This window comes from Pongo abelii, chromosome 5, assembly GCF_028885655.2.
Source record: "Pongo abelii isolate AG06213 chromosome 5, NHGRI_mPonAbe1-v2.0_pri, whole genome shotgun sequence".
NCBI lineage: Eukaryota > Metazoa > Chordata > Mammalia > Primates > Hominidae > Pongo > Pongo abelii.
In genome coordinates this window covers 42,672,639-42,700,462 of record NC_071990.2, presented here as the reverse complement: position 1 = coordinate 42,700,462, position 27,824 = coordinate 42,672,639, and the positions used below count along the sequence as shown (strand labels likewise).

The 27,824-nt window shown below is 45.8% G+C and overlaps 1 protein-coding gene across 24 annotated transcripts in view; it reads left to right on the top strand.

Moving 5' to 3' along the window:
* Positions 1-276: 276 nt before the first annotated feature.
* The window catches only part of TRERF1 (transcriptional regulating factor 1), a 224,535-nt gene continuing 196,987 nt past the window's right edge, over positions 277-27,824 (top strand). For 4 of the 24 annotated variants that reach the window (XM_054557497.2, XM_024248699.3, XM_024248691.3 and 1 more), the window contains exons 1-2: positions 631-828; positions 1,245-1,329. The gene's annotated coding sequence lies outside the window, so the exon portion shown is untranslated. Of the gene's footprint in view, positions 482-513; positions 829-907; positions 984-1,244; positions 1,330-27,824 lie in introns of those variants that run through there. The other 20 variants (XM_063724796.1, XM_063724791.1, XM_024248700.3 and 17 more) reach the window with 12 other exon arrangements.

Sequence of the window (27,824 nt, the reverse complement as noted above, 5' to 3'; positions counted from 1 at the left end):
AAGCGCACAAATAAAGTCAGCAGCGCACCGCCGCGAAGGCTGCGAACAATGCGCCGGGCGACCCGCGCCCGCCGGAGCGCTGCGCCCCGGGGTAAAGAAGACGCGGGCGGGGGCCGCGGCGGACGACCAGCCGGCCGCGGCGCTGGACACCTTACTTCCTGCTTCCCCGCCCGCGGCCAGACCCAGCTCTGCGGAGGGATATCTCTCCCCTCCTCGGTCCCTCTCCCTCCCTTCCCCCGCCCTCCCCCCTTTTTGCTCCTGCTCCCCCACCACCCCGCCTTTCTCCTTTTGCAAGAAAATAATTTGACAGTCGATTTGCTGACAGGGGAGGAATTTGCATCCTGGATTTAAAAAAAAAAAAAAAGGCCGAGAGGAGCTTGGGAACGGTTGCTAGGGGTGGGTAATGGGTGAAAAAAGGGGGGTACCGGGGAGCGGATAAGGAGGGCTAAGGGAGGGGGCGAGGATGGGGAGCAATGCAAAGGTAAGGCCAGGTTACCGCGGCTCGGCCCCGAGTGGGCTGCGACCGGGGGAGGGGCGAGAGATACATATGTAGTTCTGTCTCCCCAGCACACCCCCTTTCCTCTAAGCGATGGCTGAGAGGCGGTGCATGCAGATGGGGAGTAAGTTTCCTGAAGGGGAGGGTGGATGCACGCGCGCAGCCCGGCGCTGCAAATTTCCACCGGGGAGGGAGAACGGCTGGATGCGGAGAGTTTGGAGTTGCTTGCGGCGGAGGGCAGGAAGGGGAGCAGGGCTGGGAAAGGGGGCTGGCGGGCGCTATATCTGGGAGTAAGTTTCCAGCATCAGGAGAGCCTGCACGCTTGCTCACTAGTAAGTTTCTGGCCGGGGAGGGCGCATGGGGAGGAGGAGAGGGAGGGGTGCATGTATATAGAAGGGGGGAGGGGGGAGCAGATTTCCTGCGGGGAGGCTGAATGCATATGGAGAGTAGATTTCCTGAAGGGAGGGTGGAGGCGTAGACGGACCGAGTAAGTTTCTTGCTGGGGTGGTGGAGGAGGTGGTGGGTTGGTGCTTTGGAAACCCAAAGCTTCCTACCCTGGGCTGGGGAGCACACTCTTGCGGGGGCGGGGGGCGAGGGGCCAGGTTCTCTGCTGGGGAGAGGGGCTTGCATCTGGGGAGTATGTTTCCTGGCGGAGCGATATTTGTTTACAGGCTGAGGGCAGTACTGTAAGTGAGTAGCGCTGAGAGAAGGCGGCTGACATAAATTAATATTGAAATTACTCCATCAGCTCTGCTCGCCCCCCATCTCACCCCCCAAGCGGAGACTGGTCTTCTCGTCGGATTGCCCATGCACTTGTTGCAGAAACAGCCAAGGTAGGCAAGAACCTTATTAAGTTTCATTTTTTAAAAATTAGTTTGGGGATGCTCCTCGAGAAGACGGGGGTGGGGCGGAGTGGGGAGGGAAGAGTGGGGAGACAGAGAAGGAGAAGTCTCCCCACCGTTTACTTTCACTATGCAAGCAGGGCCTTCTCCCTTCTTCCCTTCTTCCCTTCTTCCCTCTCCCCTCTCCCCTCTCTGGGCTGCACAGCATCCCAGCGAAGGGGGAGGGATGAGGTGGGCGCTATAATTGGCAACCCTGGCTTAAAGGTAGTGATGGTGGGCTTGCATTTGAGGTTGTGATGTTATAAAGGTTTCATTCTCCAGCTAAGAAACCGCAGGACTCTGCCTTTTGGGGTTTTTGACATGATGCATATGTGTATGTATACGCGCCTGCGGACTCTGTGGGGGCTGGGTACTCCCAAGAAGTTAGTGTGGCCACCCAGATGGGAGAAATGTGTAAGGGGGTAAACCTGTTCCTTCACTCCCCAACTTCAGTTTGGGAGACTGGGAAGTTACTGCCGGTGGTCTTAAGAAACAGATATTAAAAACCAAACCAAACCACTCATTCACCGGCGGAGGCCGAGAGCACCTGGCAGGCAGCCTCTGGCCAGCACTGGACTGGAGCATGTGCGCCTGCCATCCTTAGGTTACAAGAAAACGCTTTCTGGTTCCTCCGTGTGTCTTCTACCGGCCTGTTAGAGCCAGCTTTGTGGAAACTCTTCCCCAGACTAGACGCAGCTTTGGCAAGTGCCCGTACTGAAGGGGATGGCTTCAAGTCAGCGTGGCCTGGGCTGTCTGTCTTGTGAAGTGCGTGGAAGTCGTGCTCAGGAATGACCGCCCCTGGAGTGGCCGCCCCTGGAGTGGCTAAAGAGTTCATTAAAAAATGTCTCCTGAAAACCGGTCCAGGTGCACTTTTCAGCAGGTCATTGAGGAGAGCTTTAAGTTGTCCCAGTTAGCACCCACCTTCTGCATCACTGACCCTTTTAAGAAAGGAGTTTGGCGATAGGAAGTGTGGTGTTGATGCTCACTGACTGGAGAGGATAACAGCAGGAGTCCTCAGCGCTTAACTAGTTAACCAGCAGCCGTTGCCTCTCCTTGCCTCTGTTTTCTTGGTCCTCAGCCTACTGGTTTTTGCAGAAGAGTTGTAGGTCTTGGCTGTCAGCTACCTTGATGATGCTGGGAGTTTTAACTTTGTTAGGATAATTTTAGCATCTCGGGTCCAACCCAGAGACGTTTAGTAGGGTTAGGGAGTAGCCACTAGGCAGTGGGGTTAACTGAGGTTGGTTAAGCTTTCTGCAATTCTGTAGACAGGCTCTGTTCTAGCAGGGTCGAGAAAAATGGGTTTTAAAAAACTCGCTACACATTGCTGATGGAGAGTGCTTTTTTTCTTTCCTAACTGTCGTCAGATTTCCAGATTGAGGGTTGATATTTGGCAGTTTGAGAGTTTAGTTGGGAATTAAATATTATTGCTGCTTATCAAATGTTCCTAACTAGGCATTAGCTAAACAAATTAGCTATTATTTTTACCTGATGAAAATCTGAGTCTGGTTGTTGTATTTGCTGGAAGGGTAAACAAAATCTTTATGTATGTTCATTCCAGGGTGGAATTATTTACATGCCTAGCCTCAGAGCCAAGAGCAGTCATTCAGGTTTTTTTCCTTATATTTATGAGATTTATTTTATTGTCTTGCTTTGGCCATTAATCAAGTCACAGTAGGTTTTTTTTTTCTCTTCTACCGAGAATGTTCTTGCAGTAATAAAGGCTTGAAGGCCCATGAATCATAATTCATTCTTTTTAAAATATTGTGGTGATTGTCAGGATCTGATTTATAGGAATTGATACCCGGAGTGACACACCTCTTTGGGCTCCGCCCTTTTAGGCATGTCCATTTTCGCCAAAGGATTGTTTAGAAGCCAGCTTGACATCCCAAAAAGAGCATTTCCCTTCTGCTGTATGAGAAGATTAATTTTGCAGGTTCCATAGTAAACATGGGTCTTTTCACAGCTTGGTAAGCAGGCTTCCACATAGCAGGCATGTGTTATTATCACATAGCATTTATGTGAGCTTGCTGTGAAAACAGTTGTTCTATGAACTGTGTGGAAAGTACTCAGTTTTGCCTCCTATAACCGGCTTGGGCCTGTGGTTTTTGTTGAGTTAGGAACTTAAAGTGTAAAAGAGGAGACAGACTGTAGTGTTCTTTGCTGCTTGTATAATAAAATGTGTGGTCACAAAAAATAAAGCTTGTTTGTAATTTTCTTTTTCTCTTTCTTTAATGGGTGGGTTGGTCATAATAACCGAAAGCGTTATTTTTGTTGACAAATGTAAGGATTCTCTGTGAAGCTGATTAGCCAGGAAGTGTTAAAATTGTCTTGTGTTCAATAGTTGGCTCAAGTTTACAGTATTGGTAAAGTGACAAAGAACTTAAAGGTAGTTTGATGCTCAAGGCTGGGGGAAACATCACTGGAAAGAAAGGTGGGGAAGTTACCAATTTCTAGCCATTTCTGGGCTTTGGATTTTTTATCTTAAAAGTGCGTGGTTTGATCCGTGAGTTCCCTTCCGGCTCTGAAATTCTGTGTCTTGTAAGTGAGGTCTCCAGAGGTCTTGACAGTCTCTTCCTGAGCCAACGGCCAATTGCTTCATGGACTTGGGTGAGCTGATTAACTTCTGTTTTTGTCTTCTCATGGAGAAAGTGGATTTGATCCTTGGTATTCCAGAAGGGACTCTTGAGTGGCCTGGTGATCTTGACCATCAAACACAAGGAAATACTTATGAATAAATATCTGCCAGTGTCTTGGACAAAAAATTCCCAATTCTATGCGCTAACAGAGAGTACAGCATGTACATATCCTAGGTACCAAAAATAATTTCTGTTCATCTTAGAAGTTTCTTCTCCAGCCAGCTGGTTAACTTGTCTAATCCTTGGTCAAGTCTAAGGTTAACCAAGCTCTTATTCCCAGGCAGCAGGAGGAGATAGCTTTGGGGAGAAGCTGGAGACCAGAAAGCCCAGTGTGGCTTTGCCTGCTTTCTGTGGGTAATTGGGATTTGGCTGAATATTTGTGATAAGGTTCATAATAATGATATAGTATCATTTTTATCACCAGGATTCTCTGTATTTCACTATGGGCATTTTTGGGAGAAGCTCTTGATGTTTTTATTGACTTTGGACATTGCCATGAAAAGTAAGGATTTAGGGCTGGGCGCGGTGGCTCATGCCTGTAATCCCAGCACTTTGGGAGGCTGAGGCAGGCGGATCACCTGAGGTCAGGAGTTCAAGACCAGCCTGGCCAACATGGTGAAACCCCGTCTCTACAAAAATACAAAAATTAGCCGGGCATGATGGTGGGGGTCTGTAATCCCAGCTACTTGGGAGGATGAGGCATGAGAAGCACTTGAACCTGGGAGGCAGAGGTTGCAGTGAGCCGAGATCATGCCACTGCACTCCAGCCTGGGTGACAGAGCGAGACTCTGTCTCAAAACAACAAAAACAACAACAACAAAAAAGAAAAGTAAGGATCTAGGCAAGTGGCTTATACCCCAGGCGGTATAAGTAGTGCTCGTGGTCCTACTCTAAAGGCAGTTGAGTTCAGCTCATTTTATTTCTGACCTCATAAAACTGTGTTGCTGAGGGAGGAGGGAGGATTAAAATCATCTGGGATCTTGTGGATTAATGATATTTCTGAATTTGCATGTTGGAGGGAAACCAATAAAATAAAGGAGAACTAACGTATAGTTGATTTCTGTTGTGGAGAGAGGAGGACAAGAACAGCCGGATTCCAGTTACTGGCATGCGTTGCCACAAGGGTGCTGTAGGCATTTTTAAGGAATAATATAGTCTCAGTAACATGAGTTTGACGCCAGGGCTCTGTCAATAAATCTTTTCTTCCGGGCTAAAGAAAACACACAACAAAAAGCCTCTGTGATATTTTCTAAGAATTTTAAGTTCTCAGAGTAGCTGCTTGTAGTAATTTGGTTTACTGAAGAAACAGATGATTCTTGGTCTTTCATCATGGAAGACAATGAGCTGGCATGGGGTAGCATATGCTGAGCTGTTGGGGTTTGGTTTAGCAACATAAACATTTCTTTTTATATGTTTGATAGAGCAGGAAGCGGACAAAGAACCCGTGTGCCTAAATAACAGTGATAACTCTGAGCTCAAAGAACTAGGGTTTTATTTGTTTGTTTGTTTGCTTTTTGAGACAGTGTCTTGCTCTCTCACTCAGGCTGGAGTGCTGTGGCTCAATCTCAGCTCACTGCAGCCTCTGCCTCTCGGGTCCAAGTGATCCTCCTGCACCAGCCTCCCAGGTAGCTGGGATTACAGGCGTGCACCACCATGCCCAGCTACTTTTAATTTTATTTTAGTAGAGACAAGGTTTCACCATGTTGGCCAGGCTGGTCTTGAACTCCTAGCCTCAAGTGATCCACCCACCTTGGCCTCCCAAAGTGCTGGGATGACAGGCGTGAGGCACCATACCCGGCCGCGGAACAAGGGTTTTTTTTAATGCCATAGCAGCCCTGGTTTCTTTCATACATGTGGCAGCTTCTTATTGAGGACTTACTATTTGCCAGGCACTGTGTTAAAGCTCCAGAAATATACTGATAATTAAAAGAGACATAATCATCTCCCTCTACCCATACCCCTACCCTTACCACTTCACTTACAGTCCAGAGGCAGACATGTAAAGAAATATAGCTTGCCAATTGTGATCAGTGCTCTGACGAAACCACAAGTCCAGTGACTTGGATGGATTTCATTAGAGTAGCCTGGAAAGGCCTCTCTGAGGTTTGGGGGTGGGGGGAGACAGCACATGAAGCAGAGGAGAGCCTGTGCAGAAGGACTTTGGTTTTGGAGAACTCAAAGAGGCACAGGTGGTCAAAGATGAAGGAGGGAGGGCGGCATGAGATGATTGTGCGGGACTCTCTGGGCTTTGAAAAGGTTTACATTTCATTTGAAGTGTAGTAGGAAGCCATTGAAAGTTTGGAGTGGGACTGGGCATGGTGGCTCACACCTGTAATCCTAGCACTTCGGGAGGCCGAAGGGGGCGGATAGCCTGAGGTCAGGAGTTCCAGACCAGCCTGGCCAACGTGGTGAAACACTGTCTTTACTAAAAATACCAAAATTAGGCTGCGTGGTGGCGGATGCCTGTGATCCCAGCTACTTGGGAGGCTGAGGCAGGAGAATCACTTGAGCCCAGGAGGTGGAGGTTGCAGTGAGTGGAGATCGTGCCACTGCACTCCAGCCTGGGTGACAGAGCGAGACTTCATCTCAAAAACAACAACAACAAAACAAACAAAAGAAAGTTTGGAGTGGGAAGCGACAGCCCCTAATTCACATTTTAAGAAGATTGCATTGGTGGAGAAGAGAGCAGAGAAAGGCAGAGCACAGTAAAGAGGCAGGTGGAGCACAGTAAAGAGGCAGGTGGAGGAGGAGGCGAAGGAGATGCATGGAGAGGAGTGGGTGGGTGTGAGATGCTCATTAGGAGTAGAATGGGCAGGGCTGCTGTGGGGTGGGGAGAAGCATCTAGAACTCCGAGGTTTCTGGCTTGTGCAGTTGAGTAGATGGTGGTGCTGTTTCCTGAGATGAAGAAAGATTGGGAAAGGGAGGCGGGCAGAATCAAGATATTTTAGTTGGGGCACCACTAAGTTTGAGGTGCCTGTTAGACTCAAAGTGGAGATGTCAAGTAGGGTAGTCTGATCTACTACCTAGCACGAGATAAAAATGTGGGAGCCATCAGCATGGAGAGAGCATTTAAATGCAGGAGAGCGGACAGAATGCCCTAAGGAGCCCGTGGAGAGAGAAGGACAGGCAGTGTGAAGGGGGGTGTGTGCTGTGTGTGTGTGTGTGTCTGTGTGTGTAGTGTTTCCTGAGGCTGATAAGGCCAGAAAAATCACCATTGGATTTGTTTCATCGTTTTTTGGTTTTTTTTTGAGTTGGAGTCTTGCTCTGTTGTCCAGGCTGGAGTGCAGTGGCGTGATCTCGGCTCACTGCAACTTCTGCCTCCCATGTTCAAGTGATTCTCTTGCCTTAGCCTCCCGAGTAGCTGGGACTACAGGCATGCGTCACCACGCCTGGCTAGTTTTTATATTTTTAGTAGAGACGGGGTTTCACCATGTTGGCCAGGTTGGTCTCAAACTCCTGACCTCAGGTGATCCACCTGCCCTGGCCTCCCCAAGTGCTGGATTACAGGTGTGAGCTACTGTGCCAGGCCCTGAATTTGGCAAAATGGAATCTGTCTGTGACTTGTGCAGAACAGTTTCAGTGGAGTGAAGGATTGGCTGGGACCACGACTGGAGAGGGTTGGGAGGGGATCGTGAGGGAGGAGCTGCGGACAGCCTGTGTAGTCAACTCTTTGGCAAAATTTGACGATGAAAGGCGAGGAGCAGAGAAATGGAGTGGGAGCTGGAAGGATGTGCACAACGGAAAGAGGTTTTTTGGAAGGGTTGGTAATTTGTGTGCTGATGGGAAAGATCAGTGGAGAGGGAGTGATTGATCAAGAGAAACGAGTTGGGTCAGTTGAGCAAAAAGCCCTTGAGAAGGTCTGAGGGGAAGATCTGGCCTTTGTAAGGGGGTGGGGGATACTTCGGGGACTTGCTCCATCATGACAGGGAAGAAAAACTGATAAGGGGGTAGATGCTAAGGAGTGGGCAGGCGGGGGACTCTGTGGAGGACCGAGATGCTCTGCCTCCCCAGGCTGAGGCTGTCCTGTCCCTGGGAAGGAGTTTGGGCTTAGGACTTGATACCAGCCAGAGACTCAAGGGTTAAGACTGCATCAGAAATGGTACTGCATTTTTCTGAACATTTGACTGCGTTACTGAGCGGCACAGAGGAAAGAGTGAATTCTTTAGCTTGGAGAAAAGAGTCTTCAGTTAAAGTAATTTGGGCCTCACATTAAATTTATTTGAAAACTATGATTAGAAAAAGCCTCCTGTGATTTTCAGCCCTGTTCAGAGTTGGTGGGTACTGTCATAGGTTTTGAGCAAGAAGCTCAAAAGAAAAAAAAAAGCAAAGGCTGCCTGTTGTTTAGGTTGTCTCTCACAAAAAATATCCCATGGACTACCAGCCTCGGTGGTTCCCAGCCAGGGGGTCTGCATGGGAGGTGGGTGGAAAAGGAGAGAGTCAGAGCTGGATTGAGATCCAGCTCTACACCAAGGCTCTGGACTAGTCGACCTCTGAGCCTCTCTGCATCTGTAAAAAGAGGGCTGGTACCATCTTCACCTCTCCTCTTCAAGTTGTGAGGGGGAATCAGATCATGTATGGAAAGTGCGATGTCAACGGTAAGAGGCATAGAACAGAGACAGCAGCGAGGCGACTTGATCTTCAGCCAGGTCTCCTTTTCAGATATAAAATCTGACAGCCAGCGAAACATTTCCCTTGTCCACTCCCACTGTTGTTCCCTGTAGCTGCCTTAGGTTTTCAAGTTCTCTGTGATCCTTTAGCGAAACTGCTCTTCTTGTCGGAAGGCTGGCCTCAGAAATGCTGGCTGGGCAGTGCCAGTCAATGCAGGTTCAAATTCTGATCCCATATTCAGAATCTGGGACCTGCTCACCCAAAGGGCCAAATAAACTTGGTGTGCTCCACAAAGAATCCTGTGAACTGGGTGCAGGAGAACCTTGAACCTACCCCAAGAAACCCGACTGAGGTTCTACAGTCTTAGCCGTCTTCATTTGCATTCAGTGTTTGTTTTGCAAATAAGGATTGTGCTATGAAGCTGAATCTACCTAAATGCAGTCATGAGCCCTTAGTCTTACTGTGTATGCTGGAAAGTCAATTCTCATTTTAAAAAGATATCCAGTGCTTTTCACTAATCGGGCTCCTGGCCTCTGCCTAAGAAGGTGAAGCTTTATTTATTTATTTAAAAATGATCTTTATTATGAAAAAACTTTAAACATACACAAAAGCAGAGAGGCTAGTATAATGAACTCTCTTGTACTCATTACCTAGATTTAGCAATTATTGAGATTTTGCCACACCTGTGGATAATGGGGCTCCTTCCTGTATTTGTATAATAAATATGTGTCGTCGATTTTGAAAAACCGTGGAACTGATACCAATTTGGTTTCATAGAGAGAAGGAAGAAATCAACGAAAAATCAGAGAGAGAGGAAATGGAGGCCATCACTGAAATAACTCACATTTTATAGTTCCAAAGCCTCTTTGACATATCTTATTCGTGTTCTGCAACAACCAGAGAAGGTAGATATCCTCATTTTATAGCTGAGGAAACTGAGGCTCGAGAAATAAAATTGGAAAATAAAAATAAATGATCAACTAAGAGTCACCTGTTCAGCCAGCATCCAAAGCCCTGATTTAATGCCACAATTTGAATGGTTTCCAAATTTTGTGCACTCTGAAATAGTTAATACTATTCAGCATTAAATAAAATAATGTGGTACAGAATATATGTAAAAGATCGTGGAAACCAGGAAGATCATCTGGGTGTTTTGGGCTTACAACTCCAATGAGCTTAGTTGGAAATACTCAGATGATTTAAGCATGTTTTTGGCATGACATTTTTGAAAACTTAAATTGTGTGCCTCCATTATTCTGGAGCACAAAGCTTTAAGGCTGCCTTATAATGAAGGCCAAGACTTGACTTTAACAAATTGGGCAGCTATTTGCCATCTGTGTCCTACTGTCAGCTCTGTCCCTTCTGTGGGGCCCCTCAGCAGAGGTACCTGGGTGGTCTAGTGGTCATTTCTAGATGGTGTGGCCTCTAGCCCCTGGGCTCTGACTTTGGAGATAACAGGGCCCTGGACAGCTTGCTCCCTCAGAAAGAATCCTTCCTGAGGACCCCTAGGGGTCTTTGTCATTACAGAGGCTGCTCCTAGGGCCTCCCTTGGTCTTTGGGAAACTGCCCCCAATCTAACTCCTTTGAAAGATTTTTTTTTTTTAAAGGAAAAGAAAAAAAGCTGGAGTTGATGCCCAAGGAGTTTTAATAGGAGTGTCGTTTGAGTTCCCTCTGTTGTCATTACAATAGGAGATACCAAGCTCCCTTAAATTCAACTGAAGGACACCAGTAATGAGGCTGATTCTGAAGTATTGGGGCTTGAGTTCGCTTTTCTTTGTTAATTGGGTGAATACATGTGAGCTGAGGGGTTTTCAGGGGGAGCCACAGTAAGTAAGGACATTTAGGGGCCTCTTTCCTTTTGAAGAGTCTGAGCTTCTTTAGAAGGCAGTATGGAATTCAGACGCTCATTCCTTAAGTCTTTCGTGATGACTCTGTGTGCCTGGGCCTGGCCAGGGCAGTGGGTGGGCTAGAAGGGGCTGTTCCTGGGCTCCTGCTGCCCTTGGTTTATAAGGCTGCTGCTGTCATACTTGCAGTGGGACGTGTCTTTCACCCCTCTGGACTGGGAGCATGGGGAAGGCAGAACTGGGTCATCACTCATTTCTGTACCCTCCGGCCTCTAGCACAGAGCCTGACACTAGTTAGTGCTGTAAAAATGCTTACTTAAGAATCAGCTGGGTTTTTCCTTTTTTTTTTTTTTTTTTTTTAAACCTCTGGTTTTCTCCCCATTGGTTCTTAGTGGAAGGAGAAATCCAGGCTTCTCTGCTACCAGGCCCAGTCCTTGCAGCCACTGAAGAAGACCAGACCTGAGAAATATTTTCTTCCCCCTTGCCTTGCCTTGGCCTTGCAGCCTTTAGCTGGGGTGGTTTAACTGAGCTCTCGAATGCAAATGCTGTCCCATCCCCCATTCCTTTTAATAAGTGACATTTTGTTAAATCAGTTATTCAAGGCCTTATCTATATTTCTGTCTGTGCTGGCTTAGTCAAAATAGGAAAGAGACTGAATATTAGATTTCTTCACCCACCCCCTCCTCCTTCCCCTTTGAGCAACTCTACGTAAGATTTCTGATAGAGGCGGGGTGATGTGTCCTTGAAGAAGTAAATGCTGCGTGCAGAAAAAATGTAGAGGGCTTTGACTTGTAGCAAATGCTGTTTTTCAGCAGCTGTGATTTTTCCATTTTTCTTTTTCTTTCTGTTTTGATTAGTGGAACTCATTGTGCTCCAGGGTTGGGATTGCGTTGGGGGAGGGTGCAGAGGGAACAGCATTTACTGGGAGAGCTCGAGTTGGGGAGGGGAAAGGAGAGAAGGGATTTATTGAAAATATATGTCTACTTCTGCTATGATAAAGCGGCAGGCATGTAAAAATGCAACCGGGAAATCATTATTGTGGTAATGTAGGCACAGCTCGGCTTTCTCATTAACAGAGCTTAGCCCACGTGGAGGAGGGGGCAGCCGGGCTACTTTGAGAGTTGGGGTATTCAATAATAGCAGAAACTCAGGGGATTGTCTCCATCCCCGCTTCTCACCCCCTCCAGCTGCCTTCTCCTTTCTTTCTCCAGTTTGTAACCTTTTAAAAGCTGCTTGTTGGATTTTGTGGCCTCCTTGCTCACCCCTAGCACCCCAAAATGCTGTAAGAACCGTTTAATTTTTAAAGTTAGAGGGAATTAAAATACATTTTCTCTTGGCAATTTGAGGAGAATTTTGGCAACATATTGTGAGTCAGAGATTGGGTATCTTTTACCTCCCAGAGCACACCAAGAAGAGCCTATTTAGGGGCTCAGGAATTTGCACAGGCCATGGGGTATCAGCATTAGGGCTCCAGATCGCTTCAGTAGTAGTAACTGCTATTTATAGAAAGCTTACTATGTGCCTGGCCTTGTGTGGATATTTTAGTCATTTCATTCTCCTACAATTGTAAGAAGCAGATGTGATGTCCACTTCACACTTGAGGAAACTGAGGCTCGGGGGGTTTCAGCAACTTGTTTAAGGACAGGTGCTGCGTGGCGGAGCTGGTATCCAAACTCAGGACCCGCTCCAAAGACTGGCTCCTGATCCTTAGACTATGCTGCCTTTAGAAATTGCCTAGTCACTGTATACTTGCTATGTACAGACCTCTAGACTCTAAGAACCTCAGCAAAATATCTAGAGCTGCAAATGAGGCCTGCCGTTGACAGCTATGGGTAGAGTGCTCAGGATGTTTTAAGAGAATCTTTCCTGAGTTCCTGGAGTGAGCTGTTATTCTAAGGAAGGTCAAGGGTCTCATAGCCTTGTTAGAAGAGATGAGTGCCCTGCCCCCATCCCTGCCAGGCCATGGTGGGTGGCTTTGCTGACAACTTGTTCATCAAGCATTTATTGAGTGCCTGCCATATATTAGGATTGTCCCAGTGGCTGGAAATGCCAGGACAAATAAGAGGAGCTCAGAGTCTAGTGAAGCACCGTCATGTGAACATGGAAATAACGACACACAGTGATGCCCACCAGAAAAAGGCAGAATTTCTGAAGAAGTTCACAGGACATACTGCCTGGAGCAGCTAAGCTTATCCCTCTGTCTTTGTTTGGGCTACTATAACAATAATGTAATAGACTGAGTGGCTCAGACAACAAACTTTTATTTCTAACAGTTCAGAAGGCCAGGCGGTCCAAGAACAAGGCAGGGGCAGATTTGGTCTTAGATGGTCATCTTCTTACCGGGTCCTCACATGGCGGAATGGGCCAGGGCGCCCTGGGAGTCCCTTTGTTTGTTTGTTTGTTTTGGAATCTTATTTATTTATCTATTGATTTCTTTTTGAGACAGAGTCTTGCTCTGTCGCCCAGGCTGGAGTGCAGCAGTGCGATCTCAGCTCACTGCAGCCTCCGCCTCCCAGGTTAAAGTGATTCTCCTGCCTCAGCCTCCTGAGTAGCTGGGATTACAGGTGCCCGCCACTGCGTCCAGCCGGCTTTCAGCTTCTTAAGGGTATACCATGTCTTATTTATTGTGTCCCCAGCACCCATCCTGGAGCCTGGCACGTACTGTCTCAGAGACAGTTGCCAGATGATGAGGCTGGAGAAGTGAGCACGGATTGGGCAGGGAGAACCCGATGTCACGTTACGGAGTGTAGTCCTGACCCTGTAGGCAGTAGGGGAGTCACTGAAGGTTTTGGAGTTAGGAAATATGTGTGGCAGAATGGAGTCCAGTCTGGAGGGGTTGAGTCTGCAGGCCAGGAGACCACTTAGGAAAGTGTTGGAAACACAGGGGCAAGTGGCAGTGATGTTGAAGGAGAAGCATTGCCATCTTTCTACAGCATGGCCTGCCATTGCTCTCTCCATCTTGCCTGCTCTTTTTCAGTTTCTAAGAGGCATTTTCACTTCTGTGTCTGTCCCCTTTTCTTCCTTGAGGCCCCTGGCCATGTACTCTGTGACACTCCCTTTCTACTCTCCACTCTGTTGGTGGGCTGCCCTCCTTCCCCTCCCCTCCCATCCTGTGCTCACCTGTGTGATTCCCTTCAGGGCAGGCCGTATGCTGTGTGCTCCCATATCTAAACCCTCTGATCTAATCTGCACAGAAGCACAGAACACAGAGCCTGGGGTCTCAGCCTTCTGTCCTCCTCAACTCGTACCTGCTCCTTCTGTGAGGACACTTTTGGGGCTTAAATTTAAAAACTAGGAAAGAGTTTTAAAAAGGCAAGTAGCTGATATGAATCTAGTCTTAACCAGGATGGCAGAATTTGGAAAAGCACAAGGGGGTTATTTTTTCTTTTTTTCTTTTTCTTTTCTTTTCTTTTTCTTTTTTTTTGAGACAGAGTCTCGCTCTGTTGCCCAGGCTGGAGTGCAGTGGTGTGATCTCAGCTGACTGCAACCTCCACCTCCCAGATTCAAGCAATTCTCCTGCCTCAGCCTCCCAAGTAGCTGGGACTACAGGTGTATACCACCACACCTGGCTAATTATTGTATTTTTAGTAGCGGCGGGGATTTGCCATATTGCCCAGGCTGGTCTCGAACTCCTGACCTCAGGTGGTCCGCCTGCCTCGGCCTCCCAAAGTGCTGGGATTACAGGTGTGAGCCACCACGCCCAGCCAGGGGGATTGTTTTCTTTAGGAAGGTGAGGCAATGTGCTCTGGCCATGGTGACCTCACCTTGTATATGTTGGGGGACAGGATACATTTTAAAAAGTAACAGCTGCAGCTGCTCACAGTGGCTCACTCTTGTAATCCCAGCACTTTGGGAGGCCAAGGCGGGTGGATCACTTGAGGTCAGGAGTTCGAGACCAGCCTGGCCAACATAGTGAAACCCCATCTCTACTAAAAATACAAAAATTAGCGAGGTGTGGTGGCGGGTACCTGTAATCCCAGCTGCTTGGGAGTCTGGGGTAGGAGAATCGCTTGAACCTGGGAGGCGAAGATTGCAGTGAGCTGAGATCACGCCATTGCACTCGAACCTGGGCGACAGAGTAAGACTCCGTCTCAAAAATAAATAAATTAATTAATAAATTAAATAAATAAATAAATAACAGCTGCCCAGTAAGTGCAGACGCACATCATCATTTTAGGTCTGTTACCCCATTTAACCCTCAGAACAACTGCATGAGGAAGGCATTCTTATCCTTATTATACAGATGGGGAAATGGAGGCACAAAGAAATTCAGAAGCTCGTTCAAGGTCATATGGCTAGTAAATTGCAGGGCAGGGATTCAGACTCAGGAACTCAGACCTGGGTGACTGTAAAAGCAGGTTCTTTCCCCCCTTGCTTATCCTACCTCCCATTTCGCCTTACCAGACAGCATGGCTTGAGTTTCCTTCAAAAATATGACTATGATAATATGGTGGAAGGAATACCACGCCAACCCTCTGGGGCTATTCATGGATAGCAGTCTAACTCTTGGAGCCTCATTTTCCATGTCCTCTCAGTACCTTTGTTTTACTGACTGAAAAGGTTTATTTTGAGAGTAAAATGAGATTTAAAAAAATGCAAAAGTGCTTTGAGAACTGTGAAGCCATATTCTTTACTCTTCTGCATAATCATTTTCTGAGGGGGTGAAACTCTGTGAGGGTGGGATCTCAGTGCCATCCCTGGGCTTTGGGCACGATGGGTGTGTGGTTCACACACATTGTTAGCTCCCAGAAGTGTTTGGGGCTGAATGTGCGCTCAGGTCTGCCCCAAATTATTCCACATGATTTGGGGGAACCGTTGGTGGCTGGGCTGCAAGTGGGAGGACCTCCAACCAGAGCTGGAGTGCCCTTGTGTGTCCTTAGGAGGGTCACTTTGCCTTCCTGAACCTCCGTTTCCTGAGGTGGTCACGTCTACTTGGTTATTAGGAAGATTAACTAGCGGAATGTGTGTAAAAATCCACACTTGCTAAGCAAGATAATGGTGACATATTTGTGGAATGGAAGTCATGGGCTCTGTAGTCTCTGGATCAGGCTCATCAGCCTTTCCTGGTCAGAATGTTCTGCCTCAGATTTACACCACAGTCTCCTGCTTCTAAGGCCTGGAGCAGACATAATTGAAAGCTTTGTTAGCGTTAAGACTTTTTCACTGAAATTGTATAAATGGTAAGTGAAAGTAGTTCATATGTGTGTGTGTGTGTATATATATATATATATATATATATTTTTTTTTTTTTTTGTAGAGGGAGATTGCAAGTAATTCATAGTGATTATAGAGAATTTGGAAAATACTGACACAGATAAGGAAGAAAATAAAAATGGGCTTTAATTCTTCCCTGTTAACATTTTAATGTATTTCCTTCAAGTATTTTTTCTAGGCAGTAAAGTCTAGTGATTAAGAATTCAAGCACTGCAGTCAGACTGCCTGGATTTGAATCCAGGATCCTTCATTCACTTTAAATAACAATAGGCCTGAGTGAAATGAAGTGAGACAATACATGTAAAACATCTGGGGCTGTGCCTAGCAGATAGTAAGTTCTTAATACATATTAGCTATTATATTATGCTTTCAGAATCATGTTAGGGTTCTTTTGAATGTGATTTAATACTTACTAATTAAATATTTTTTTGAAACTTAAAAAAATAGTTGCGTATTATCATTTTTTTTGAGACGGAGTCTTGCTCTGGTCACCCAGGCTGGAGTGCAGTGGTGCGATCTTGTCTCCCTGCAAGCTCCGCCTCCTGGGTTCTCACCATTCTCCTGCCTCAGCCTCCCAAGTAGCTGGGATTACAGGCACCTGCCACCATGCCCAGCTAATTTTTTTGTATTTTTAGTGGAGACGGGGTTTCACCGTGTTAGCCAGGATCTCCTGACCTCGTGATCCACCTGCCTTGACCTCCCAAAGTGCTGGAATTACAGGCGTGAGCCACTGCGCCCAGACGCTTATTATCCTTTCATATGTACTCTATGTTCAACAGATATTTATGGAATGCCTACTGTGTACGGGGCACTGGGTCCCATAACTTATTTATTTATTTATTTATTTTTGAGATGGAGTCTCGCACTGTCACCTGGGCTGGAGTGCAGTGGCACAATCTCAGCTCACTGCAACCTCTGCCTCCCGGGTTCAAATGATTCTCCTGCCTCAGCCTCCTGAGTAGTTGGGATTACAGGTGCCCCCCACCATGCCCAGCTAACTTTTGTATTTTTTTTTTCAGTAGAGACGGGATTTCACTATGTTGGCCAGGATGATCTCGATCTCTTGACCTCATGATCCGCCTGCCTCAGCTTCCCAAAGTGCTGGGATTACAGGTGTGAGCCACCGTGCCTGGCCTCCATAACTTATTTAACTAGTCCCTATTATTAGGAATTTACCTTATTTATCATTTTTTAACTATTATAAATAATACTTTGATAAATATCCTCGTACGTAAATATTTAAGTTCATCTTAGATTCTTTTTGGGGGGTAAATTCCTAGAAAGGAGTATTACTCTGTCACCCAGGCTGGAGTGCAGTGGCGTGATCACAGCTCCCTATAGCTTCGACCTCCCGGGCTCAAGCAATCCTCCTGCCTCAGCCTCCTGAGTAGCTGGCACTACAGGAGTGTACCACCATGCCTAGCTAAGTTTTTGTATTTTTTGAGTAGATGCACCCGGCTCTGTATACATGCCGTCCATGTCTCCTCAAAAAATACGAAAACTTTTAAAGAGCTTACCCTTAATTAATGTTTTAGCCATTTTCTGGACAATTCAGGCCACCTACAACACTTAGGCTCTTTTTACCTCCCTTATGCCTTTTGAAGTCTTGTGTATTTTCATTCTCTCTCTATTAAACCCCAGAAGACATTTTTTTGTTTGTTTGTTTGATTTTCTTTCTTTCTTTCTTTCTTTTTTTTTTTTTTTTTTTTTGAGACAGAGTTTTGCTGTTTTTGCCCAGGCTGGAGTGCAGTGGTGCAGTCAATCTCAGCTCACTGCAACCTCTGCCAAATGGGTTCAAGCGATTCTCCTGCCTCAGCCTCCTGAAGTAGCTGGGATTACAGGCACCCGCCACCATGCCCAGCTAACTTTTCTGTACTTTTAGTTGAGATGGGGTTTCACCATGTTGGCCAGGCTGGTCTTGAACTCCTGACCTCAGGTTATCTGCCCACCTTGGCCTCCCAAAGTGCTGGGATTACAAGCATGAGCCAGCACACCTGGCCCATTGTTTTATATAGACAATAATAATTTAGATTAATCCACATACTTACTCTTTTTGCTGTTCTTCATTTCTTTCCATATAAGCATGCTTCTCTCTCAGCTTAATTTCTTTCTACCTGAATAACTCCTATTAGATGTGTGTGTGTGTGTGTGTGTGTGTGTGTCTGTGTGTGGTAGAGGGTGTCCACTGGTGTTCCAGTTCTTCCAGTTTTTGTTTGTCTGAAAATGACTTTTATTCACTTTCATATTTGAGAGATTTCTTCCCCCTGGATATAGACTTTGGGCTTGTTTTATTTTCTTTCGGTCCTTTGGAAATGTCATTCCATTGTCTTCTGGCTTTCTTCATTTCTGTTAAAAAGTCATCTGTCAGTTTTATTGTGGTTCTTCTGAAAGTAACATATCTGTTTTTCCTCTTTGGCTTTGTTTTTTTTAGCAATTTTACTATCATGTACATAGGTGTGGTTCTCTTTATATGGATCCCCTGTGGAGTTTGGAGTACTTCTGTAAATCGTGGCTCTGGGTTTTTGGTCAGTTTTAGAAAATTCTTGAAGCATTCTCTTCCAATATTGCTTTTGCCCTTTAATCCTCTCCTCCCCTTCTCAGACTCCTGCACATATGTTAGACCCTTTAATGGTATCCTACATGTCTCTGGAACTCATTTCTGTATTTTCTGTGCCTTTATATATTTTTTTCTACTGACCCATCTTCCACAACACCAGTCATTTCTTCTACTATTCCTTTTTGTTGTCAAGCCCATCTATTCAGTTCTCTCTTTTTTGAAAAACAGAGACAGGGTCTTGCTCACTCTGTTGCCTAAGCTGGAGTACAGTGGCACAAACTTGGCTCACTGCAGCCTCAAACTCATGGGCCCAAGTGATCCTCCTGCCTCAGCCTCCCGTAGCTGGGACTATAGGTGTGCTCCATCATGCCTGGATAATTAAAAAAAATTTTTTTTGTAGAGAAGGGGTCTTGCTCTGTTACCCAGGCCGGTCTTGAACTCCTGACCTCAAGTGATCCTCCTGCCTTGGCCTCCCAAAGTGCTGGGATTATGAATGTGAGCCACCATGCCTGGCCCTTGTAATTTTAAAGTTCTGGCTGACAACTTCAATATTTGGATAGCTTCTGTGGTTTGTTTTTATTGATTGTATATTTTTCTTGGTTTGGTCCTATTTCCTGACATGCTTGGTGATTGTTGTTTGAGTGCTGGGCATTTTACCATGGAAAATGTACAGGCTTAGTTAAGGCTGGTGTATTTGTTATTTGCCCTTACTTGTACAATGGTACAAGGAGGCCTTGGTAGGCCCTGATTTCAGAGTTTCGTCTGTTTGCCACTGTAAAACTACCAAAGCTCTGCTTAATGTGCTAGTGTTTTAATAGCTTTTTTTTTCTGTTTGGATTCCTAGGTTTTAGCTCTGTATACAGAAGACTTAGGTGTGTGTCAGTGCCTTGAGGAGAAATCGCTTACAGAACATTGGACTCATTTCTTTGGGGTTCACTTTTTTTTCTGGTATCTTGGTCTCTTAAATCTTGGATATTTTCATAGCCCTGAACTCCAGTTTTTGTCTTTTCAGCCCAGGGAGAAAGCTGCTGAAAGCTTTCATTTACTGCTTTCTGTTTTACCTCTGTGTTCCTTGCACCAAATTAGCAAGTGTCCCGAGGGAAAACAGTAGCTACTAATACATGGCTCACCTCACTGCACCTCCCTTTCCTCTAGGAGCCTGGTCCCTCAAGTCCTAACTGCCTTGTTGTATTTCCACACCTTCAAAATGTTATTATTATAATTATCTTGTATTTTATCTATCTTATGTAGCTGTTCTGTACCAGAGGACTAGTTTAATATTCACTGCCCCATAATACCTGAAAGTGAAGTCTGATTTTGTATCCTTTATTATTTAACATTAGAGGTATTTTCCATGTCTTTAAAAATTCTTCTTTAGGTGACTTTTTTTTTTTTTTTTTTTTTTTGAGACAGAGTCTTGCTTTGTCTCCCAGGTTGGAGTGCAGTGGTGTGATCTCTGCTCACTGCAACCTCCGCCTCCTGGGTTCAAGCGATTCTCCTGCTTCAGCCTCCTAAGTAGCTGGGACTACAGGCGTCTGCCACCACGCCTGGCTAATTTTTGTATTTTTAGTAGGAACAGAGTTTCACCATATTAGCCAGGCTGGTCTCAAACTCCTGACCTCAAGTTATCCACCCACCTCGACCTCCCAGAGTGCTGGGATTACAGGTGTGAGCCGCTGTGCCTGGCCCGTCATGTGATTTTTAATATTTGCACAAGCTCCCTGATATGGCTTTTATGATCTACTCACATTTTCTTCGATTGTCAGATACTTAGGTCATTTCCTACAGTTTGTTTTATGAATAATACTGCCACAAATGTCTTTGTATATTTTTGCCAAAGCATTTTATTCATATTTTAAAAGTGTGGAGTAGAAATGATCAGAGATGAAAATACTAATCAGTAGTGATTGTTTTTATGCATATAGCATGTACAAAAATAAAACTATAGACCTTTTCTCTCTTGGATGGTTCAGAAAGAAGCTTTCCTTTTTAAAAAGTATTTTTATTTCTTGAGAAATATTCATATAATGCTCACCACGTGCCAGACATTCTTTTACATGCTGTATAATACTGACTTTAATTCTCCCAAGAGCCCTAGGACACAGGTATTATTACTGGTCCTCTTTTTCAAGAAGAGGAATCTGAGGCATGAGGGAATAGGTCACTTGCCCACGGTACAGTTGTCAGTGGCAGAGCTGAGCCGTGCATTCTGACCCGAGAGCCTGTACTGTTAACTGCTATACTATACTACCATAAGCTCATCGCTCTCATTTATTATTACTTTCTTTCTAACCATTTTAGCTTATTTCAGGGCTTCCTCAATCTTCTGTTAGTTGGGCCTTTTTTTCTTTCTCATCGGGTGGGCGGATGGACATGAAGGTGGGGACAATTTGGGACAGAAGGTTCCATTGACAGAAGGTGCATTTGGGACCTGGTTTCAGACATGGCGGCTCACTTTATATCTTGAGAAGGTAAGGTTGCCTAGTGGCTTATATTGTATCTGTTGTGGGGTGGGGGGCGGGGTGGGGGGTCCCTGGTGTGTATTTAGTGACAAGGGAATTTCTGTTGCCACCTCTGGCTTGACCAGCTAGTGTTGGTTGGGCCACTACCTTTCCAGTTTTGAGAGGAAGAGTAATTTAATCTGTCTCTTCCCTCCCTTCCTCCAGTTCTACTTAGCGTAAGGATAAAGAGGTGTAAATAGAGGGCCCACTAACTGGAGTATCAGGGCAGCCACAGGGCAGTAGGGAATGAAAGGATTAAGCTGGTGCTTTGGACCTAATAAACTGCGGGGAGTGAATGAAGAGCAAGAAACCTCAGACCCTGTGGAACTTCAGTTCCTTTTTCTTTCTGCCTCTTTGTTTGGAGCCTTCTGTACTTTTCCACATATATCTCCATTTTCCTCTCTGTATTTTTCATTCTATTTTCCATTCTTATCTTTCTACCTACCCACCTTCCCTTTTTTATCCATCTCTCGCTTTCCTCCTTTCTATTAATTGCTAGTTATATATATGTTAAGTAGCCTGTATTTTAAAATGTCTTCTATTTATTGAATAAATTTTTTCCATTTTTAGTCTAGAAACAAGCTTTTTAGCTTTTGCACTCTCAAGAAAAAATTCGCTGAATGAAATTACTCTTCCCTTGTCTTTAGTTATTGTTTAACATTTTCTTTTCTTTTCTTTTCTTTTTTTTTTTTTTTTTTTGAGACTGAGTCTTGCTCTGTCACCCAGGCTGGAGTGCAGTGGCACAATCTCAGCTTGAAGCAACCTCCACCTCACAGGTTCAAGCCATTCTTGTGCCTCAGCCTCCCGAGTAGCTGGGATTCAGGTGCCTGCCACAACACCTGGCTAATTTTTTTTTTTTTTTTTTTTTTTTGAGATGGAGTCTTGCTCTGTCGCCAGGCTGGAGTACAGTGGCACAATCTTGGCTCACTGCAACCTCCGCCTCCTGGGTTCGAGCGATTCCCCTGCTCAGCCTCCCAAGTAGCTGGGAGTATAGGCATGCACCACCATGCCCGGCTAATTTTTTGTATTTTAGTAGAGACGGGGTTTCACCATGTTGGCCAGGATGGTCTCGATCTCCTGACCTCGTGATCCACCCACCTTGGCCTCCCAAAGTGCTGGGATTATAGGCGTGAGCCACCGCGCCCAGCCAATGACTGGCTAATTTTTGTATTTTTAGTAGAAAGGGGGTTTCACCATGTTGTCCAGGCTGGTCTCAAGCTCCTGACTTCAAGTGATCCACCCATCTTGGCCTCCCAAAGTGCTGGGATTACAGGCATGAGCCATAGCGCCTGGTTTATTAATTAACATTTTCTATTTCTTCTCTTGGTCAGCAGCTCTTAATAGAAAAAAGATTCAACTCCTTGCTTTTTGGAGTGAGGAAAGATGGTCTAATACTGATTTTGGGGGGCAGTAGGTATGGGACTTGCCGGTTTTCTTAAGATTGTTTGAGTTTATAACTCATCACCAGAAGTCTGAGAGGGCTTTGAGCCATATTTATTAAATGATATCAAGGGAGATTACCAGGAAGAATGATGGGATGGGGTGGCAGAGAATGATAAGGAAACCTGTCTCTCTCCTGCTTACAACCCATCAGCAGCCCCCACCAAGCAGTACAAGCCAGAGTCCATACAGTAGTCCGGAGCCCCCCTGAGGCCCTGTCTTTCTACAGCTCTCCTCCTCATTCCTCCTCTCCAGCTCCACACCTGGTATGTGCTTGCCTCAGGGCCTTTGCACAGCCGTCCTCTCTGCTGGGGTTGCTCTTTCAGAACCTAGATACTCATCTGCTTTGCTCCCTCCCGGCCCTCTTTCAAGTCTTGGCTCAGAAGTCTGTCTCTTTCTCAACAGGGCTTTCCTCACCTCTCCAGTTAGCACCACGCCACACCTTCGCCTGAATGACCCATCCCCTTTACCTGCTCTGTTGTTCCTTTTCTCCCAAAACACTTCAGCCTTTTCCCGTCCTCTGTAGTTTGCTTGTTCATTATCTTTGTTGCCTGTCCTCCCTCTCCTAGAATGGGTTTGCTCACTGCTGCATCCGAAGCCCTCGGAAGAGTGCCCAGCACACAGTAGGTGCTCCGTAAATGTATGTCCAGTGCTGTGTCCTTGGGGGCTTGGGAGGGCCCCCAGCTCAACAGACTTTTATCACATCTCAGGATCTGGATAATCTCTTTGCCTGTAGGAATTTTTTTTAATTAAGATTTTTATCATTGTCATCCCCTTCCCCCTTCCAGTTCATTTAAGACTGTTATGAAACAAAACTCATTATGCTTCAAAATCTGACAGAGCTAAGGCCCCGGGGAAAGTGAGAGGAGGCGGTAGCAGGGGGTGCTTCCTTCCATTTCCCCCCCTCCGTGGTTTTCTCCTGTGGTTGGTTCACTTAGGACGGCCCGGAGCCTACTGGGTTGAGGTGAGTAGGGCTTCCCAGACCTTGCAGGGTCCATCCACGGGAAAGTCTGTTGTCAGCCAGAGAAGAGAATGCTACATTCCCAGAATAGGGGGTTTCTCCAGACACCAGTGCTCAGGATGGAAGAAAAAAGGAAGCAGACTGGAGAAGAAAGGAGAGAGAAGTGAGGTGCATTTTGCATGGCTCAGCTGGAGGAATAATGTCACTAGAGAAATTAGGAGTGTGGTCCTCCTTGGGTGTGACTTAGTTTTCACTTAAAATAATGAGTGGCTTTCATTCATTTGTTCAGTAACATTCACCCAGCGCCTGCTGGGCACAGATGGGGTTGAAGGGCCTGTGGGCCTGGGACCGGAGTCAAGTCTCCAACCACAGCTCAGCCTGCTGCGAGAGGGACAGTGCCAGGGGACCTTGGGTGTGACCCAGGGCTCAGAGCCAGTGTATTGGACTTCTCTATCTGTGGGTTCCTGGGAAGTGGGAAGGCCTGCTGGGAATAATTAATGTCTAGAAGGGAGGGAGAGGGAGGCAGGGCTCCATGAGGAAGTGGCTTAGATTCCTCCCAGCATTCTTTTCTAAACATTTCCCTAAATGAATCCATCCTCAGGCTTTTCGGAGTCAGGGCTGACCTGTCCTCTGACTTCTGCAGGCCAAGGGTTGGTTCTAGGCCTCAAGGCTTCAACTGTTAATCTCCTTTGGAGTTTTGGTTTTTCCATATGAACAAAGGAAGGGAGCTTAGTGATAGTCTTGGATCACTATAGGGATAGGCCAGTCTCACAGAATTATTGACAGACTGTCAGTGTGCTGTGATGTAAGATGTGTGAGTCTGATAAAAGCTGCCTGAAGAGAGCCTCAGCTCTGGAGACCTGGGGTTTCACCCTCTCGCACCCCCTCCACCCCAATCTTGGTGTCTCATCTGCTAATAAAGTAGCAACGCCCACTGATTTGAGTTTCACCTCCTTTCATTTCCTCTCTCCTGTCTTCGGGTACTCGGGCCATAATGAGCTTCAAAAAGCCAACAGCTGAATGATCAGCCTCTGAATAATCAAGTCTGCAGAACTAAAAATATTCAGTTACATTATAATGCAGATGGTACTGATAAATTAAGGGGAAAATCATTGAGCCTACAATTGTTTTCCAATGCATTGTCCCTACCAGAAGTTACATAGAAAATAAATGAAATGATTTCACCTTAGTCAGTCTGGGCCTGTAGCTTAGTTGCTTAGAATATAAGGCTCAGGAGGCCAAAATCCTACTTTGAGCCCCACTTGGGGATTATTACAGCATGTTGACTGGTTACCCAGACTTGATTCTTATTTCTGGCCCTAGATGTCATGCCAAGCTCCTACCAGCTGTTTCCCACTGCAAGCAGTGGCTGCGTGATACTTACCCTAGCTCTGGGTGTATATGACTTGGTGTAATCTTATCTCTTTCATGGAAGAAACTGTTCAAGGTATACATACCTCCTAATGACGGTGTCAAGAGTCTGATTTTTTTTTTTAATATATAAAAAGAATGTGCTAGGTGTGGTGGCTCATGCCTGTAATCCCAACAGTTTGGGAGGCTGGGGCGGGAGGATCATTTGAGCCTAGGAGTTCAAGACCAGCCTGGGCAACATAGGAAGACCTTGTCTCTACAAAAAATACAGAGATTAGCCGGGTGTGGTGGCACACACCAGTAGTCCCAGCTACTCGGGAGGCTGAGGTGGGAAGATTGCTTGAGCCTGGCAGGTGGAGGCTGCAGTGAGCTGAGATGGCATACTACCACACTCCAGCCTGGGTGACAGAATGAGACCTCGTCTCGAAAAAAAAAAAGGTAAGGCAGGGCAAGGTGGCTCACACCTGTAATCCCAGTGCTTTGGAAGATGGAGGCATGAGGATCCCTTGAGTCCAGGAGTTCAAAACCAGCCTGAGCAACATAGTGAGATCCTGTCTCTACAAAAAAGTTAGCTGGGCGTGGTGGTGCACACCTATAGTCCTAGCTACTTGGGAGGCTGAAGTGGGAGAATTTCTTGAGCCCAGGTGTTTGAGGCTGCAGTGAGCTATGATTGCATCATTGAATTTCAGCTGGGTGGTAGAGTGAGACCTTGTCTCTATCAAAATTTAACAAACAATAAACCAAATAACGTATTTCTCATTTGCTAAGCATTTATGTGCCCTAGGTGAATAAGCCTTAGTTCTTTTTTTAAAACAAATTTATTTATGTATTTTTTATAGAGATGGGTTCTTGCTATGTGGACCAGGCTGGTCTCGAGCTTCTGGCCTCAAGTGATCCTCCCATCTCAGCCTCCCAAAGTGCTAGGATTATAGGCGTGAGTCACTGCGCCCAGCCCTTAGTTCTTACATATTACCTTGGTTTACGTTAATTGAAGTAAATAAACCTATAATAATTTGATATAAGGTTTTAAATGTATATAATACATTCGTAAGTGAATTTATTAATTCAATAAGTATTATTCCAGTATATGCAGAATTCCAGGCTAAGCATTATATCAAAGATTGGGAAACTTTCTATAAAGGGCTAGAGAGTAGATATTTTTACTTTGTGGGCTGTATCTCTGTCCTAACTACTCAACTTTGCTGCTGTAGCACAAAAGCAGTCACAGATCACTCGTAAATGAATGAGCGTGTCTGTGTTCCAATCATACTTTATTCACAAAACCAGGTGTTTGGCCAGGTTTAGCAGCAGGCCATATTTGCTGATCCCTGATCTGACAGCTTCAACCTCTTCGTTAGAGAGACAGCTATGAACAAAATAGATGTGATCATGACCCACATGGAGTTTTCATTCTTTTTGGGAATAATTATTTGTAGCATTGCTTTGAAACCACATCTGTTACAAATAGTTGACAAGTAGCTCCTGGGGGACATTGGAAATCTAGGTAACTTTACTGAAGAAACGTTCTAGTGAACACCCATTTCTATTTATATTACCCACTGGTGTCTGGGTGGGGGTAATGTGTTTACTCATATTTGGCATGTAGGTACTATTTTTGAGTTGCTTTCTTTTCACTTCACAGAATTTCATGTATATTTACATGTGTTGGTCTGGATTATATAATTTTAGTGGCTACATAGTATTTCTTGCTAAGTTAAGACATGTCATGTGCCCGGTGTGTAGTAGGCATTTGCTAGATGTTTGCTTCCAGTTTGCAGTAAAACCCTTTCAGAGTTGGAAAGGGATTGGTTTCTGCAGAACTGAAGGGGAAACCGTTGACTTGGGAGAACCCTAGGAGAGATGAGCCTGGACGATGTCCCCTTGCCAACTTGCTGGGTGACACCTAGCATCTTGCAGCCAGGGAAGTGTCAGGTAAGTATGTCAGTGCAAATGTAAGGGACAGACTGGAGGGTGACCTTGTATTCCAGAGCACTGCTCCCCACGTGCAGGGAAAGTCTTTGTGGGATGTGGAGCAAAACTTGGAACCTGGGGAGGTTTGTGGGGGCAGGTGGGGAGGAAAAGCAGCCCCATGCAGAGAAGATAAAAAGCCCAGGGGGCCGGCGGGGCACTGGCTCACGCCTGTAATCCCAGCACTTTGGGAGGCCGAGGTGGGCGGATCACGAGGTCAGGAGTTCGAGACCAGCCTGGCCAACATAGTGAAACCCCGTCTCTACTAAAAATACAAAAAATTAGCTGGGCATGGTGGCTGGCACCTGTAATCCCAGCTACTCGGGAGGCTGAAGCAGGAGAATTGCTTGAACCTGGGAGGCGGAGGTTGCAGTGAGCCGAGATCGCACCATTGCATTCCAGCCCTGACGACAGTGCGAGACTCCATCTCAAAAAAAAAAAAAAAAAAAAATGCCCAGGGGGCCATGTCGGTTTAGGTATGTGAAAGGGGCATGGGCTCTGGGGCCACACTGGACTTGATTTGACTCTGACTCTGGGTTTGCTCTTTATGTGCTCTGTGACTGGGCACTTTCTTAGCCTCTCTGAGCCTCAGTTTTCTTTGCTGTAAAATGTTGGGGGGTGGGGGGAGCTGTCATATTCATTCCATAGAGATGTTGTGAGGGTCAGATGAATAATCCAGTAAGTGACAGCACACTGTGTAAATGGTAGCTCTTATTAGTCAGTGTGAAGTATGTGACCCATGATTAGCTTGCAATTCATAAGAGCAGTTGTTTTTTCACTGTTATTGTTTTTGAGGAAGCATGGCTAATCGCCCCAGTTCCAGAGTGGACTTTGCTCCCATCCTCTCTGGGCCCTTCCGTCTCTTCAGTCCAGGTTAGGAGGTACCTCGTCACTTTTATCCCCATGATAACTCAGCTGAGGAGGTCAGACCCTGAGTTATGAGCCCGGGCTTTTAATAAAATCAGGTCAGAGCTTGAAGACTAACTGAATAGTCTCATATACTGGGTTACTTGTGCATTCTTTAATTCAGCAGATACACAGAGGCTCTACTTTGTGCCACTTGTACAGTATGCAGTGGTGAAGAAAATAGTGATGGGTTTTCATCAAATAATCCCACAAATGTTTAATTATGGACGACGATATGAGCTATGAAAGAAAAGTGTAGGGAGTTAGGTTGGGAGAGGATCTCCTTTTATGATGAGACACTTAATTTCATTAGTAATCAGAGAATACAAATCACAATGAGATTCCATTTCTTCCCCGTTCGATGGGCAAACGTGAAGAAGCTGTGCAGTAGCAAGCATTGAAGAGGAGATGGGACATTATGGTCATTTAGGAGCTGCTGGT